The sequence below is a fragment of the Thermobia domestica genome, unplaced genomic scaffold (assembly GCF_964235325.1).
Source record: "Thermobia domestica unplaced genomic scaffold, izTheDome1.hap1.1 HAP1_SCAFFOLD_1847, whole genome shotgun sequence".
Taxonomy (NCBI): domain Eukaryota; kingdom Metazoa; phylum Arthropoda; class Insecta; order Zygentoma; family Lepismatidae; genus Thermobia; species Thermobia domestica.
The window spans coordinates 1-16,049 of NW_027657555.1; the positions used below are offsets into that span (position 1 = coordinate 1).

At 41.9% G+C, this 16,049-nt stretch overlaps 1 non-coding gene across 1 annotated transcript; it reads left to right on the plus strand.

The window, feature by feature from the left end:
- The first annotated feature begins 14,512 nt into the window (after nucleotides 1–14,512).
- Nucleotides 14,513–14,631, plus strand: LOC145678085 (5S ribosomal RNA). The gene has a single exon (XR_014130211.1). It is a non-coding gene; the product is annotated as a 5S ribosomal RNA (ribosomal RNA).
- Nucleotides 14,632–16,049: the final 1,418 nt, after the last annotated feature.

Below are 16,049 nucleotides of genomic sequence, written 5' to 3' on the forward strand. Positions count from 1 at the left end.
ATACAATGCATTAACCTACATCTCATATTTGTATTACTCTTTATTTTACTAACCCGCTACGAAGTGTCATTAATTTACATGTAAATCACAATAGACACTACCGCAAAAGAAAAAAATCGAACCCAAGACCACGTAAACAAGATAAAGGACAAGATTCAGGTTTCTAACGCATTATTCGCCCCTCACAGCACAGTATAGAAGTTGTATAAGCCTCTATACGTACATCCTACTGTCAGAACAGAAATTCCGACTTGCGTTTCGCATCTCTCATGCTCGCTACTTCCAACAAATCGCCAATTTCCAACCAGAACCCCTTCTCCAGCATTAATACTGCTACATATGAATACGTATACATGAACGTACATAATGTAAAAAAAAACGTATGATTTTCTCAAATTAATCTCTCTACGTCTGTAATTTTGTGTGCATCAAAAGGCTTTAATGTAGTTACACGAATTCTTATAATCTAACAGAAAATCGCACAAAGTAAATCTTTCCCTTTATATAAATTTGTTGGCTCTGAAAAGAGCCGTTTATGCCAATTTTATATCCAAAATAGGAGGAACCCCAACTTAACCTCCGAAACCGTACAGGGTTCTTCCTTGCCTCTTCAAGGCATACACAACATCCATAGCTGTCACTGTCTTCCTCTTGGCGTGTTCTGTGTATGTAACAGCATCTCTGATTACGTTCTCCAGGAATACTTTCAATACTCCTCGGGTCTCTTCATAAATGAGACCAGAGATACGCTTCACACCACCACGGCGAGCAAGACGCCTAATAGCGGGTTTGGTGATACCCTGGATGTTGTCACGAAGAACTTTACGGTGGCGCTTGGCACCTCCTTTGCCAAGACCCTTGCCTCCTTTTCCACGTCCTGTCATTTCGATATGTTACTGCTTCGCTCACCACACACGAGAAATACAAGCCCAAGCAGCCCAAGACTCGTGGTTTTGTTCCTTCGATCATGCAGGGAAAGCACGGAGGAAAAACACAAAACGTGTCTAAGCCAATGAGAACTGTCCTTTTCGACTGACTTTATCCAATGAGAAATAGCTTGATTTAACGGTTTTGCTCTTTATATAACTTGACTTCATTCAGCGCGCAATTATTTGAAACAAGTCGTGACAGTTGCAATGGCACGTACCAAGCAGACAGCTAGGAAATCTACTGGAGGCAAAGCTCCTCGAAAGCAGCTTGCCACCAAAGCTGCAAGAAAGAGTGCTCCAGCTACCGGTGGAGTGAAAAAGCCCCATCGTTACAGGCCTGGTACTGTGGCTCTCCGAGAAATTCGTCGTTACCAGAAGAGCACTGAATTGCTCATCCGCAAGCTGCCCTTCCAACGACTCGTCCGAGAAATTGCACAAGATTTCAAGACAGATCTTCGCTTCCAAAGCTCAGCTGTCATGGCTTTACAGGAGGCAAGTGAAGCTTACCTTGTAGGGCTTTTCGAAGACACCAACTTGTGTGCTATTCACGCAAAGAGAGTCACAATCATGCCTAAGGACATTCAGCTTGCTCGCCGCATCCGTGGGGAACGTGCTTAAGTTTGAAGTTCTGGCACTGAGTTCAAAAACGGTCCTTTTTAGGACCAATACACTACTTAGAGATGCTGTTATCCTAACAAGGATCTTGTCCATACTTGTTATCTTTTTTTTTTAAATTCTCACGCCGTATGTTGCATAGTTAATACATCTACCTTCGTTTTCCTCTCGTTTCGTATATCATCCTATCTTTCAAGTATATTCTTTAGTTTTCCCCTATGTTTACCGATTGATTATCTTCGTTTTATGTGGTCAAGGATTCGATTTTGCCATATGTTGCATAAGTTAACTTCGATTCAACCACTGTTTGCCCTTCTCAACGTTATTAATCTCATAGAACTCGCAGGCGAAATATGTACTTCTTCCAAGGTAGCAAAAGTAATATTTTCTCAGAGGTCGCTGCTGTTGAATGCAAACGTTAAACTAAACTTTCTTTAAGTGTCTGTTTGTACTTAACATCAGTTCAATTGTACACCTACATTTCTGCTGGTGTTACTATTTTTCTTTATAGCAATATTACGAATTATAAGACGGTATCCGTGGTTATTAGCGTGTTCCCTTTTCCTAACACTTTCTCATTACACCAGTATTTCCATCATTCATTAGGCGTAATCACCCGTCTCCTTTATCATAAAAATCATAATAGTACGACGTTAAATTGAAACAGTCTACTTCACTTTCACGAGTTGTAATAAGTTCGAACATTTCTTTCACCCCAGCCTTGAAAAGAGTTGATTTTAGTTTAGTGTCCCTTTCAGCAGCAAGGCTGTTTCAAACGTGGACCTACTTATTAACGTGCAATGCGAAACATTTGAGCTCCCACCGAGAATCGAACCCAGTCAGCCTGCAAAAGTTTTTCTAACAAATGCATTAAGTGCGTTTTCTGTACTGTTTCGCTACTTGAAGATAGGAACAAGGAAAAAGTAAGTGATCACAAATTGACATTACGTAATGTGTTCCCCATTTTTTTTCGAGTACACCATTCTTGACACCCGTGAAAGCTTTCTTTCCCCACCCTCAATTCCCCTCTGTTATAAAGCACTTACATCAAGAAGTGCTTCGGTTAAAAAGAAAACTCAAAGTCCCTTGCGTGTATACTATACATTGCTATGAATGAACATGTGATAATGATAGGAAAAGCACAATTTTACTCTTCTCAAAGTATTTGATGGCTCTAAAAAGAGCCGTTTTAAAATGTCAGATGATTTACTGACACATTTACTTCTTCTTTGGTGCAGCCTTCTTAGCACTTTTCGGTTTTGCTGTAGCCTTCTTTGGCTTCGGGGCCTTTGGCTTCTTGGGAGTTTTTGCCTTCTTCACTTTAGATGGTGATTTCTTAGGTTTGGGAGCAGCAGCCTTTTTCTTTTCACCAGTCTTCTTGGGACGTTTAGCTGCTGGCTTTTTCGCAGGCTTCTTCTCCTTTGATGCTGATCGTTTCGCCTTGGTTGAAGATCCACCTTCAGGCTTCTCCTTCAGCGATGAAGCACTAAGCTTAAACGATCCAGATGCACCTTTTCCCTTGGTCTGAACCAAAGACCCAGAAGCAACTGCACTTCTCAAGTATTTCTTGATAAATGGAGCAAGCTTCTCGGCATCCACTTTGTAGTTCTGAGAGATGTATTTCTTAATAGCTTGCAGTGAACTTCCTCCCCTTTCCTTCAAATTCTTGATGGCGTTGTTCACCATTTCTGATGTTCTTGGATGAGAAGGTGTTGTTTTTGGTTTCTTAGGCTTTGCAGACTTCTTAGGAGAAGCCTGTGCCGGGGCTGCAGGTGCTGATGCCGTATCTGCCATTGCTTTCTGCAATAAACTCAACGATACTGAAGAATGAAATTTTCGCTGGAGGAGGAGGAGGAGGAGGATGAATTTGGCGTTTGAGGAATCGAAGTGTCGGGCTATTGCCCTTGCCTTCTATTTGTTCTTCTTTTTGGACTTGTTGTGTTGGTGTCGTATTTGTTTTGAAGAACCGCCACTGTCGCTGGTTCTTGTTGGATAGTCAGGAAGTGCAGTTGCTTACGGTGGTCTTGGCATGCGGTACATCTGGCGATGTGGTTGGCGGGTGCCGATTTCCCTCAGGTGTGGATCATCTGAATGGCGGATTTGCTGCCAGAGTTTTGTTGATCGCTGATGTCGGAGTTCACTGAGGAGTGCGAGGTCTAAGTCTTCATGGACTTGGGCCGTGCTGGTGTCCCAGGGGTGACCGGAGATGGCTTTGGCGGATCTGTTCTGGACCACCTGCAGATGTCGTAGATGGGCCGGTGCTGCGTGTTCCCAGCTGGTGTGTGCATACATGAGTAACGGCTGGATACTCATGCGGAAGAGGTGCAGACGTGTTTCAATGGTGAACTGGTTGTTCAGTAGAAGGGGAAGGAGGGCTCTGAGTCTGTTGGTTCCCTTCTTGGCTGTGTTGCGCAGGTGGGCCTCGAAGGTCAACTTTTTGTCGAGGAGCACACCCAGGTATTTGGCATTGGGTTGTGGTTGGAGGGCAGTTCCTTGGAGGGTGATTGTGATGGGGCGCTGTCTTCTATTCTTTGTGAAGTCCACCAATGTCGTCTTGGTGGAGTTGATCTTGATCCTCCATTGGCGGGTCCAGTTGTGGAGAAGGTCAATGTGTCTCTGCAGGTAGAGTTGTGCGTAACGGTAATTGGTGTGGCTTGCGAAGATTGCCGTGTCATCCGCGAACGTGGCGACCATGGTGTTCGTGGTGGTTGGCAGGTCGTACGTGTACACATTGTACAGTATTGGTGATAGGCAGGATCCCTGGGGTACTCCTGCCTGGATGGCTTCTGGTTCTGCGAGATGACCGGCGTGGTGGACTCTGAAGGTTCTTCCTGCCAGAAACTGTTGGATGAGCTTGGTGAGGTATGGAGGGAAGCCCGTCTGGTGAAGTTTGTGCAGGAGACCATTGTGCCAGACTTTGTCGAAGGCCTTCTCGATGTCTAGGAAGATTCCGATTGTGTGGCCTCCGACGTTGAACTGGTGTGTGATTCTATCTACAACTCTTACGAGTTGCAGGGTGGTGCTGTGGCCAGGACGAAACCCAAATTGGTGTGGGGGGAAGATCCTCTGGGCGTCGATGTGGTCTTGCATTCGTCGCTTTATCAGTCTCTCCACAATCTTGCTCAAGTGTGAGAGCAGACTGATTGGTCGATAGTTTTTGGGTTCCGTTCTGGCTGTTCCTGGTTTTTGGATGAGCACTATTCGGGCTTCCTTCCAAGCTTGTGGGAAGTGGCCTGTGGTGAACATTGCGTTTGCAATCCTGCAGAGGAGCACAATGACCTTCCGTGGTGCATGTTTGATGGCTGGTGGGGTGATGCGATCTGGGCCTGCTGCACGGTGCGTTGAGATCTTCTGTATTGTTCTGCGGACTTCTCTTGGTGTCGTCAGGGCTGTGACTGGAGGAGGGGCTTCCTGTTCTAGTCTTTGGAGTGTCCGGTTTACTGCTGCGTTGGTGTCTGCATCCGGCGGTCCAGGGTGGTCTTGGAACACCGTGCTGAGGTGGTGTGCGAACTGCATGGCTTGCTCGTCTGGATCGTAGAGCAAGCCGTTGGGTCCTTGAATTGGTTGGGTGCGTGGGACGGTGGTGGGTTTGGTGTGGACTGCGACCAGACGCCAGAAATCACGGGAGGGGGTTTCGATTGACTGGAGGTGTTGGTTCCATTGTTGGATTTTTTGGCGGAGGAGTCTCTTCTTGATGCGGGTGCTCAGGGAATTCCACAGTCTTCTCCACTGAGGGTGTCGGGTGCGTTGCCATTGTCGGCGGACCCAACGTTTGAGGCGAACCAGGGCTTCCGTCCTGAGGTCGTATGGTTTCTGCTCCTGTTGAGGTTGGTGTGTTGTGGTGGCTATCCTGTATGCTGACTGCATCGAAGCTGTTAGCGAGGTCACTGCAGCATCTATTGCGGCTGGGTCGTGGACGGGTAGTCGTGGATCGACCATTGCCGCTAGATGTTGGGTGTACATGTCCCAGTCTGTCTCCTGAATTTTTGGTAGTTGTTTGGTGGGGACATGGATTCGTAGCGAGGCGGTGAAGATTATCGGTAGGTGGTCTGACTGGAGGTCGGTGATGACTTCGGGGCCGTCTACAATGGCAACGTTTTGGGAGAGGGTCATGTCCAGCACGTCCGGGAGTCCTCCATTCCTGGGGTAGCAGGTAGGTTCCGTTGGAGCGGCTGGGATGAAGTTCCTCGTGGTTAGGGCTCGGTGCAACAGGCGGCCGTTGTGGTTGGTTCTCCTGCTGTTCCAGGCTGGATGTTTGCTGTTGAGGTCACCGGCGATGAGGATCCGGTGCCCCAATTGTTGTAGAGTGTCGAGGTCGGGCGGGTGGAGATTGTGGGCGTGGGGGCGGTATGCTGCGATCACGTGCAGTGGTCCGTCTGGGGAGTAGATGGTCACTCCTGTTGCTTCCAATGATGTGAGAACTGGGAGTTGAAGCTGGTCGTGGGCTATTTGCCTCTTTATGAGGACTGCCGTTCCTCCTAGTCTTCCAGGGTGGCGGTCTGTGCGGTGCATGATGTAGTTCCGGATACAGAAGTGATCGGTTGGTTTCAGATGGGTCTCGTTGATGAGGGCCACATCAATGTTTTCTCTGGTGAGGAAATCTTGGAGATCAATCTTCTGATCCAGTATTCCATCTGCGTTCCAGCTCGCCAGTCTGATGTTACGGACCACTGCGTGATTAGTCCGTACCATCATCAAGGAGTCCAGCGGCGACTTCCAGGGCTGTCGTGAAGCGGGAGAGTGGATCCTTTGCGGCCATGACTTTTTGGAGTCCCGTCTTGAGCTTCGTGAGGAAGGTACGGACATTTAGTCCTTTGAGCAGGTCGAGGAATTCCCTGAGGGTCGTGGCTAGGGAGGATTCTTCTTCTGCTTCTTCTGGTTCTGGGGCTTTGGGTGGGCGGGAGGACTTGTTTCGGAGGCCTGGGGTGAGTTTTCCCTTGTCTTGATCACGCCTGGAGGTGGAGGGCTTTTGGGGTGGGCTGTCAGTTGTGTTATCACTGGGCTTGGTGTTTGGTGGCTCTTCCTTGTCCTGGGAGGGCTTTTTCTTGGGGGGGTTGGGTTCCTGGGTGTGCTCCGGGGTGGAGGTCTTCTGGTCTTCGTTGCTTGGGGGTGGGGGAGCGAATGTCCGGTTGTGCCGTTTTGCCTTTTCTTGTTTCAGGTAGGCACATCCCTTGTAATTTGCTGGGTGGGGTCCCTTGCAGTTCACACAGGTGGCGGGGGTGTCGCGGGTCTTCTTTGCGCAGTCTGTGGTCGCGTGTGGGCCACCACATTTCACGCATCTTGCTGTGGCTCTACAGGTTTTTGCTGAGTGCCCTACCCTCTGGCACCTGAAGCACTGGAGGAGGTCCGTTCCTCGGTAGAGTTCCACCTCAACTCTATAGTTGAGGACATAACGGACCTCGTATATTGCTGATGATTGATTGGTTTTTGGCAACTGGACCAGGAATAGAGGGAAGAGGGGCCTATCTCCTTTGGCATCCGGGCGGCCCTTCATTTGGTGGACTGCTTCAATGTCGAGACCTTGGGATTTTTTCGCTGGCAGGCAGCGTTGAGTTTGGTTACGGAGCGCGGACCGGATAGAAAGCACTTGCTGAGGCGGGCTGAGGTAAACAGAAGTTCGTAGTTGCCACAACGATAAGTGTGTTTCCTTCTATTTTGATAAACGATTTTTTTCAGGTATTCAATGAATGCACCAGATCCTATTCTTCCTTACTGGCTAGAAGAAACTTTATTCCACATAACTCAAAAGGCATTTGTTTTTATTCGCTTTTCTATTTTATGTTTCAGTCATTGCTAAGTCGGTCACACTACTTTTTCACCCTCCTTGTGCTTATAATTTTCATAATTTAACATGGAAATACTTATCAATAAATAATTATATTACCATGGTAATTAACTTCAATCCTTCCTGTGATTATACGCAAAGTACCATCTTCGTACTGCTTACTATAGTTCAATGAAGGGAATCTATAAAGTAACGCGTGTCGCACACATCTGCCTTGCAAACTCCCTGGCCTACTTCCAATGTATAGACTTTTATTTCAAATCCTGATTTAATTTCATAATTTTCTGTAGATTTTAACATTTTATTACCCAGCTTCTTAATACGAATGACAATCAAGCCTAAATATTTATTCCCTTTAACTTTATTTTTCTTTTTTATTTTGTGCCTTGTTTCATATTTGTTCTTACGTTAGCAATTAACGCACTTACCGTAGTTATGTATGAACAGGTTGTTTCTATATTTATTTTATTCCAAATAAATTAAATATATATACGGATTATTTTATGGTAGTTGATATTTTCTGTTGTTTCCTACGTGAATTGAGGAAACGCACGGACTTTCGCCTAATTCTTGTGCTACTTTCATATGTCTGTATCTGTCGAATGCTGTCGATCTGTCGAAATGTGTATTACTATCTGTCGATTCATCGAGTGAACTGAATTCGTTAACCATTTCACCAGGCGCGCATGCATTTTTTTTTCTTCTAAGGGATCCAAGCTTCGGGGGGCAAGGTTCCAATACTACAAGCCACTATGTCTATATACTATTATTCTGCATTCGAAAACACGATAAATATTCCACTTACTTTTTCACAAAAACATGATACAGACAGAGTACAGATGAAGTGTAAGATCAGATTTATATTGATGATACATCAATATTTTCCCTGTTAATAACTACATTTAATGAGAAAGTCTGCAAATGTATGTTCACTTAGGAACTTTTGCGAGGAGTCCGCACCCGGTGGACACCCCGTGAGTACGCCTCTGCACTTGACTATACTTCGAATTATACTGCAAACAGTTGTATTTTAGTTTCCCCGTTTAGTTCATCGATATCATTAACACAAAGAAAATAGATGTTATAGATGCGTATTCTCAGTTCTCGCTTTATATCCGGACGTCTGCAAAAATCTACTCCTTTTCTTTCTTTCACGCATCCACCAAACTAACAATGATTTGTATTATAATATTTGCGCATAAAATGTATATCTCATACCTTCCATGTTCTCAAGTATTCATAGACAAAAACGGTTACTTTCTGCGAACAAATTGTCCAAACACAGTGCAAATGTCATCTATAGATTGTCCTGGTTCCGTCTGCGTGTACATAACAATGCGTCATAATCATACATTGCACATTAAGGATATCAATTAATCTTCCCAAATTCCTAGATATGCCTGGCAAAAGTTCCGCGTGTTGTAAGGATATTACATTTGTACTACCGACAAGGTGGTATCTTCCAACATTGAAGTTCAATAAAACCCCAAATGTGTCGGATATAGTATTTGATTTCTTGTCTCATTGTTTGCGTCAGAGATGTCTTCTCAAGTTAGGATTTACGATACATACAGGATGAGTTGTATATATTGTTGCTGCCAGCTCTATATTAATCCCATATTTGTAAACGAATAAAAACAGTATTCTAATTATAACAATGTGCTCACAATTAATTTTATTCTTAATTGTTATACGTATTGTTGATTAAAAATGAAAATGTTGCTAAGTGAATTTTATTAATATTTTCTGTTGCGTGATATAGGAAGTGAGTGAAATATTGGAGGAATATAGTGTGCGTAGCAGATGATGTGCAGTGGCTTTGGATCGCCTGTGATAAGGTAAGGCATTTGCTATTTTAATTAACACATTTTATATACTGTAATCCTAATTATTTTTATGTGAATGTGCTTACTACTTGTGTATTCAGTGGGACCGATGTTTTAATATGTATGGTCAAGCAGTGTCGAGCCTGGTCAGTGTGTGGATAGGTGACCATTTTTTGTAAATCGATAACATTTAACTTTGTAAACACGGATGAAGTAGAAGTATATTTATTTTATTTTTTACCTCAAATATGTAGGACACTTCTCCTTTGTACATCAATTATTATTATTAGTTCAACTTGTTTACAAGTTAAATGAAAAGAATAGTCGTTATCGTGTGATGATTGTGCTCATTAGGCTAAAGAAGACTCGTGATAAGAAAGAAAAGAAGAACGGTGCTCAAGTTTCGTCACAGCATATTCTCAAAAATTTACAGGCAAAATTCAGTGTTCTGCATGAAAAGGCATATTTGTACGAAAAAAAAAAAAAATTCTGCAGACGACAGAATTAAATAAAGTAATACACATGTATTTTAGAGTTACTGGTGTAAAATCATTACAAGTGCTTTGCCAGGTGGCCAATAAAAAGCACGAATACTATTTAAGGGAGCCAAAACAGGAGAAAGCTGGGGGCCTGAGCGATAGCAAGAATGTGCGTCCAAAGTGAACAGGAGCGAAGGCGACGCGGGTATACGTATAAGCAAGGGTAGTGGAAACCAGTTAGTTTTCGAGTTTCAATAGCACTTGTCATGCATCCATACTAGTAGCGCCCCGCTTGTAAACATTAAGTACACTATGCAAGAATACACCGCCGGTGGAAAATAGTACCTAATACAGTTATCTTTCATATATACTGACTTATTTTACAGTAGTAACCCAACACTAGTAAACGTAAAATAAAAGTGTATAACTTTATATTTAATTCTATCGCCTGGCTTAGTTTTTCACCTGTAAGATGTACTTATTTAGAGCAAGTTTCTTAACTAGCAAATTAAACCGAGAACCACAGCAACCATATATATATTCTTATGATGTACTTTTCTTTGAGTGGTGTTCTCTGTCTATTCAATAACATTTTCTCAGTTTAATGCTAGCAAAAAACAAAACAAAATCAAAGTGTTTCTATATAAATTTAGTTCACCGTGTTGTAATATCACATGGAATTGAAAAACGAATAGTCGAACCTCTGCTATCTCGATCAAACTTCTCAGGATGATATACTGACTTACCGCAGAAGTTCGACTGAATACGTTTCTCAGTTCCATGGGAGAACCTGGAGAAGCAAAAGCCTGCGCAACGGAAAATACTAAATAAACTTGTAGAGCAGGTCAAGATGTATCATCATGCCAAGTTTCATTCAGATCAGAGAAGTTTGGCTGCAGCCATTTTCATTACAAAGCACAAAATGGATGGTCCCTAACCTCGAGAATCTTCACAATTGTCGACGAGTTGAACTGCACTCATCTGATCAAAATCAAACTTAAAATGGCAGTTCACTTTCAACTGTTAAATAATATGATATGCAGGCTTCTGCTTTCCTAGTTACAGTCTATCCACTGTGGTATGCATATTAGTAGAAATGTGAGAGTGCATATTTATTAAAGATTTGCTTCAAAAAGCGATGAAAGACATAGGCATTCCCGCGGGCGGTGATAACAAGATGCCGGAAAACGAACAAGCAGAAAGAATATGGGCTGAAGAAGTGTAAACGACGACGCGGCGGCCCGTAAAGGTGTTGCCGTCCTATTAAATGAATAATATCAAAAGAAAGAAAAAAAAAGTAAAAAATTTCGCGCTCGTAATCAAGACAGAAAGCAACTAAAGGAAATCTTTGTTTTACGTCCCACGTTATGCCGCTTAGGCTAAAAGAGGCGCTGATTATGAGAAATGATTGAAATGGTGGTGGAATGAAGAAAGTGGGAGGAAACGGGAGAACCCCGCGGTAACCCACCGCACATAGTTTTTGTCCACCATAAAGTTAACTTGGCGGGGGCTCAAGACAGAAAGACGGTTGGAAAAACAAATAAACGATGTTCCATCCCGTAAAAATGTTGGCGACCTATGAAATCAATATTTTTTCTTAAAGAAAAAAAAAAGAATTAAAAAGAGAAAAAAAGGTCAAAATTTCGCGCTCGCTTCGCTCGCGATCAGCAGAGAAAAGAGGACGTGACGCACCCCTAAAAGTGTTGGCGACCGATTGAATAAATATTGTGGGTAAAAAAAAAAAAAAAAAGTCAAAAATTTCGCGCTCGCTTCGCTCGCGATCAGCACAGAAAGAAGGACGTGACGCGCCCCTAAAGGTGTTGGCAACCGATTCAATACATATTGTCGGTAAAAAAAAAAAAAAAAAAAAACGCTCGCTTCGCTCGCGATCGACATGAAAAAGGCAACGACGTGACGCCCCGTAAAATTGTCGGCGACCTATTCAATCAATATATTCGGTTGAAAAACAAAGTCAAAAGTTTCCCAATCGCTTCCCTGCCGATCGACATAAAAAAAAAGGCAACCCCTTCACCTCTCCTTATGCATTCATCAGTAAACATACAACCATAGATCACAATACCACTCACATCACCTATCAGTTCTCCACGTCCATCAAGATCCAATCATCGCCCTGGCCCTTTATGATGATACACAACATTACATGTTATTGTGTGCATTGCCCCGCGTTACAATACATGACCAAAAAAAAAAGAGAAAAAGAGCTGCACTGCCTTCAGTGTAGACATGTTCGTATTCGTAGAAAATGATTTTAGGTACACGATAGTACAGTAATCTATCTTCACATGCTTCAGATGTGAACGATACCTACACATGAAGAGGGCTCCCGAGGTTTCCTTTTCCAATAGGATGGAGCTCCACCACACTTGCAGAATGACGAGAAGTTATGTTAATAAATATATCCCAGAGTGTTTCGTAACTCGCCCTTGGTCCTAATGATGAAGCGTTCTTCAGATGGCCCCGATGTCTCCACACATGATACTATGCGACTTCTTTTCACGAGGCACTCAAAGATCACGTTTGTGTCCTAACATTCTCTGCAGATATGACACAGCTGCGATAGCGGATCACAGAAGCCTTTCCTCTCCTTACAAGAGACGTGTTCATTCGAGCATGGGAGTAATTCGACTATCGATCAAATATCTCCCGTGTCACGATAGTAGTCACTTTCAATTCTTCTAACGAAGGTAAGAAAAAATGCTATACAAACTTCCTTTCGGTATATAAAGGATTAGGGGCCCAGAGAATATTTTCTTTCAAGAGGATACATTCTTTTTCGAACACCCTGTATATAGATCCTCTAATTATAACTGCAAACAAAATGTTGATTTTGCAATTGCTTCCATGAGAGAAAATTCTGTGCACTTTCTTTCTGAAGGGCCGGGCCTAAACGTTTTCCTTAATCATTAAATTTAGTAGTTATCTACAATTACATAGTTTTCCATTGTTCTCAAAATAAAGATTTTTCTCTATGAATTGTTGAATGTTGCTAGGGATATTGAAGTAATTCTTTTTAGTGTTTTTTTCTTTACAATAATGTACTGAACGCCTGCATTAAGGAAGTTCGTGTGTCCATCTTGCAAAATGTTTCGTCTTTTTTCATGCCCACTAAGATAAATATTCATTTTGCTCTTTTCTCCGTATGCAAACCACATTTCTTAAAGGCAACATTTTCATACAAATGTAGTACTAAAAACTTCTAATTGGCAACATCTGGGCTGCGAAGAGGAAAAAGAAAGAAATCTCGTACGTATTCGCGCGCAATTCGGAATTAGCCAATGAAAAGCACAAAAGCGGCCACCATCTCTCTCTCTTTCTTATTAACGGTTTTGTACTTTCTGCAGTTCTATCAGTGCTGCTAACCTCTTACTATATCATTGAATATGTATGTTTATATATATATATATATATATATATATATATATATATATATATATATATATATATATATATATATATTACAAAAAATCATACTACTACGGAATAATATTAAATGCCTGTAAACCCTCATTTCTGTTTGCACTTTCTGTTACACTACCTTCCCCGAACTTCTTTCAAGTTATTAAGTGCAGAACGGGGAGTTATACATATTTACTTGCGCTTTCACAATATCTGCACATTGTGTAATAATAGGAGACGTATAAAATAAAACTATATACTAATACGTATATATATATATATATATATATATATATATATATATATATATATATATATATATATATATATATACAGTACACATTCCACTATCCGAGGCTTTCCTTTTCTTTTCTTGCTGACGATAAATTACGCTCTTAGAAATGTTGTCTGAAAACAATAAGAATATGTGCAAAAAATACAATCAGAGGTAGAGGTCTTTAACAGGAACTAAGCAAGGGAGTTGAAAAATTTTTTATGCATGTAAAAAATATAGACATGAACCAACTTGTGAAATAAAAAGACCAGAAAACTACTCTTTCTAAATTATGTGTAAACTTTTTACCGAAAACGAAAGTTGCACGAAAGACTTTTTGTCCCTTTTTTGGCCTCCGGTGCTTGGGGTCCCTGGTTCAATCCCAGCTCGTGCCGTGTGAACTTTGTCGTGCATAAAGACCGTGCTCATGGGTTTTCTCGGGTTTCTCCCGTTTCCTCCCACTTTCTTCATTCAGTACTCATCATCACCGTCTCCTTTAGCGTAACCGGTATAAGTATGCGACGTAAATCTAAAGATTTCATTTCATTTCCCTTTTCTGCTCATACTGCTGATTATGCGCGATTATGCCAACATCCAACTCCGCGGATAATCGTGCGATTACTGTATATACAACTAATACAGATACGTAATTACATTATCAGTTACAGTATCGGTTTTTATTTACTAATTTGCCTCACTTTATTTGCATCCCTGCAGTAAATAATTCTTATCGATAATAGTTAAAATGTATATTACATTTTAGTGCTTCACGACTGAATGATCATCTGCCTTACGTTATCTCGCAGCTGAAGAGGATGCTACACTGAAAACTACCTTGCGTTATAAAGGGTAAGTGAAACATATCTTAAAAATATCTTTCATACATTTCATTGTGTACATTAAAGAATGTAAGTTTGCCTTTTTCCTGTAATCAATACTTAATAAAGGATTTATTTTTATTTATTTATATACAATTTCATACGTGGTTCGTGATAGTAAACTCGATAGGACATAGTGGCACTATGAACATCCGAATCACTCATCATTCGAACATTCAAATAATTTATTCGAATATTAGTATATTCCAAGTAATGTTAACGACGTTAATATGCTTGCCTTTATAGTTAATAATGTCAATTCTTACTTAAAACATACTTCCTTAACAGGACATTGAAGAAAAGGTAGTTGCCAACGGCCATACCATGCTGAATATACCGGTTCTCGTCCGATCACCGAAGTCAAGCAGCATCGGGCCTGGTCAGTACTTGGATGGGTGACCGCCTGGGAACACCAGGTGCTGTTGGCATCTCTTTTTCAAATTTCATTATCCTTCAAGTACGAAAATACTAGAAACATTAATTTTATAGTACTTTCAAGAGATAATTTATCAACATTATTTCATAGCGATTAATCGATATTCTAAGCGTTATACCCACTATTTCTTACACTAACAGCCTGTTTATTTGCACGGCACATTAAAATAACCTGATTTCCGATCCGTGTGCACCTACTACTATACTTAACACGGAATGTATTACCACTTTTTAAAAGTAAATTATTATGACTAAGTGTAGATCTCCGGCGAGTAAATGCCTTTCGTATACAAGCACGACACATCTCCGCTATGTGCTTTACTTTTTTACTAACAGCATATAGAAATTGGATTTCAAGGTGTTTCTACATAACAGAATGAAGCAAATTTCGTGATTTAACTCTTTCGAATAATGTGTTGGTCCTGACAAGGACCGTTTGAAATGAAAAATCTTGAAGAAGATTTTTACTTAGAGCTTGTGTACTTGGTAACAGCCTTCGTACCCTCACTTACAGCGTGCTTGGCAAGTTCACCAGGCAAAAGAAGGCGCACAGCTGTTTGGATTTCCCGGCTGGTGATAGTTGACCGCTTATTGTAATGGGCCAAACGAGAAGCTTCAGCAGCAATACGCTCGAAGATGTCATTAACAAAGCTGTTCATGATACTCATAGCTTTGCTAGATATGCCAGTGTCAGGATGCACTTGCTTCAAAACTTTGTAGATGTAAATGGCATAGCTCTCCTTCCTCCTCCTCTTCTTCTTCTTATCTCCCTTGGAGATATTCTTTTGGGCTTTACCAGCCTTCTTTGCAGCCTTTCCGCTAGTTTTTGGTGGCATGATGACTCACTCGTTCAGCAAAATTAGATGTGTCCGCCGATTTATCGACTTCATTTAAATTACAGTACGTGTTTCAATTCGCGCCAACTGCCTTGCTTTTCATTTGATGCACTCGGGTGCACGCTTGAAGTAGTAACAAAACTGACTTGATTCATGATCCAATCAGTGACTCAGAGACAGTCCACCGCTTTTACTTCAGCACGTCATTCATCTTCAGAAGCACATAACAACGAGTTTCAGCTACCCAAGAGAACTTGTAAACCATCTACCGAACCTGTTACACCAATTCCTACCTCCAACACATTTGCGGCCCTTGCTGGAGCTGAGAACACTCCCGAACCGATGGATGCCACTGGCGAATCTTCCAAGACCTGGCTATACATCTACAACTGTCCGTACTCTCGGGGCTACGACCTCATAGCTAAGATGCAAAAACAATGTAAAGAAACGCCCACCTTTCGTTTCATGAAAGGTTTTCTCAAGATCAAATGCACTCTTCAAGAAGACTTCCAAGCTATCCAAGATTTCTGCTCTGCTGAAAACCTTGAGTACGCCACAGAAATACAAAAGAAGAA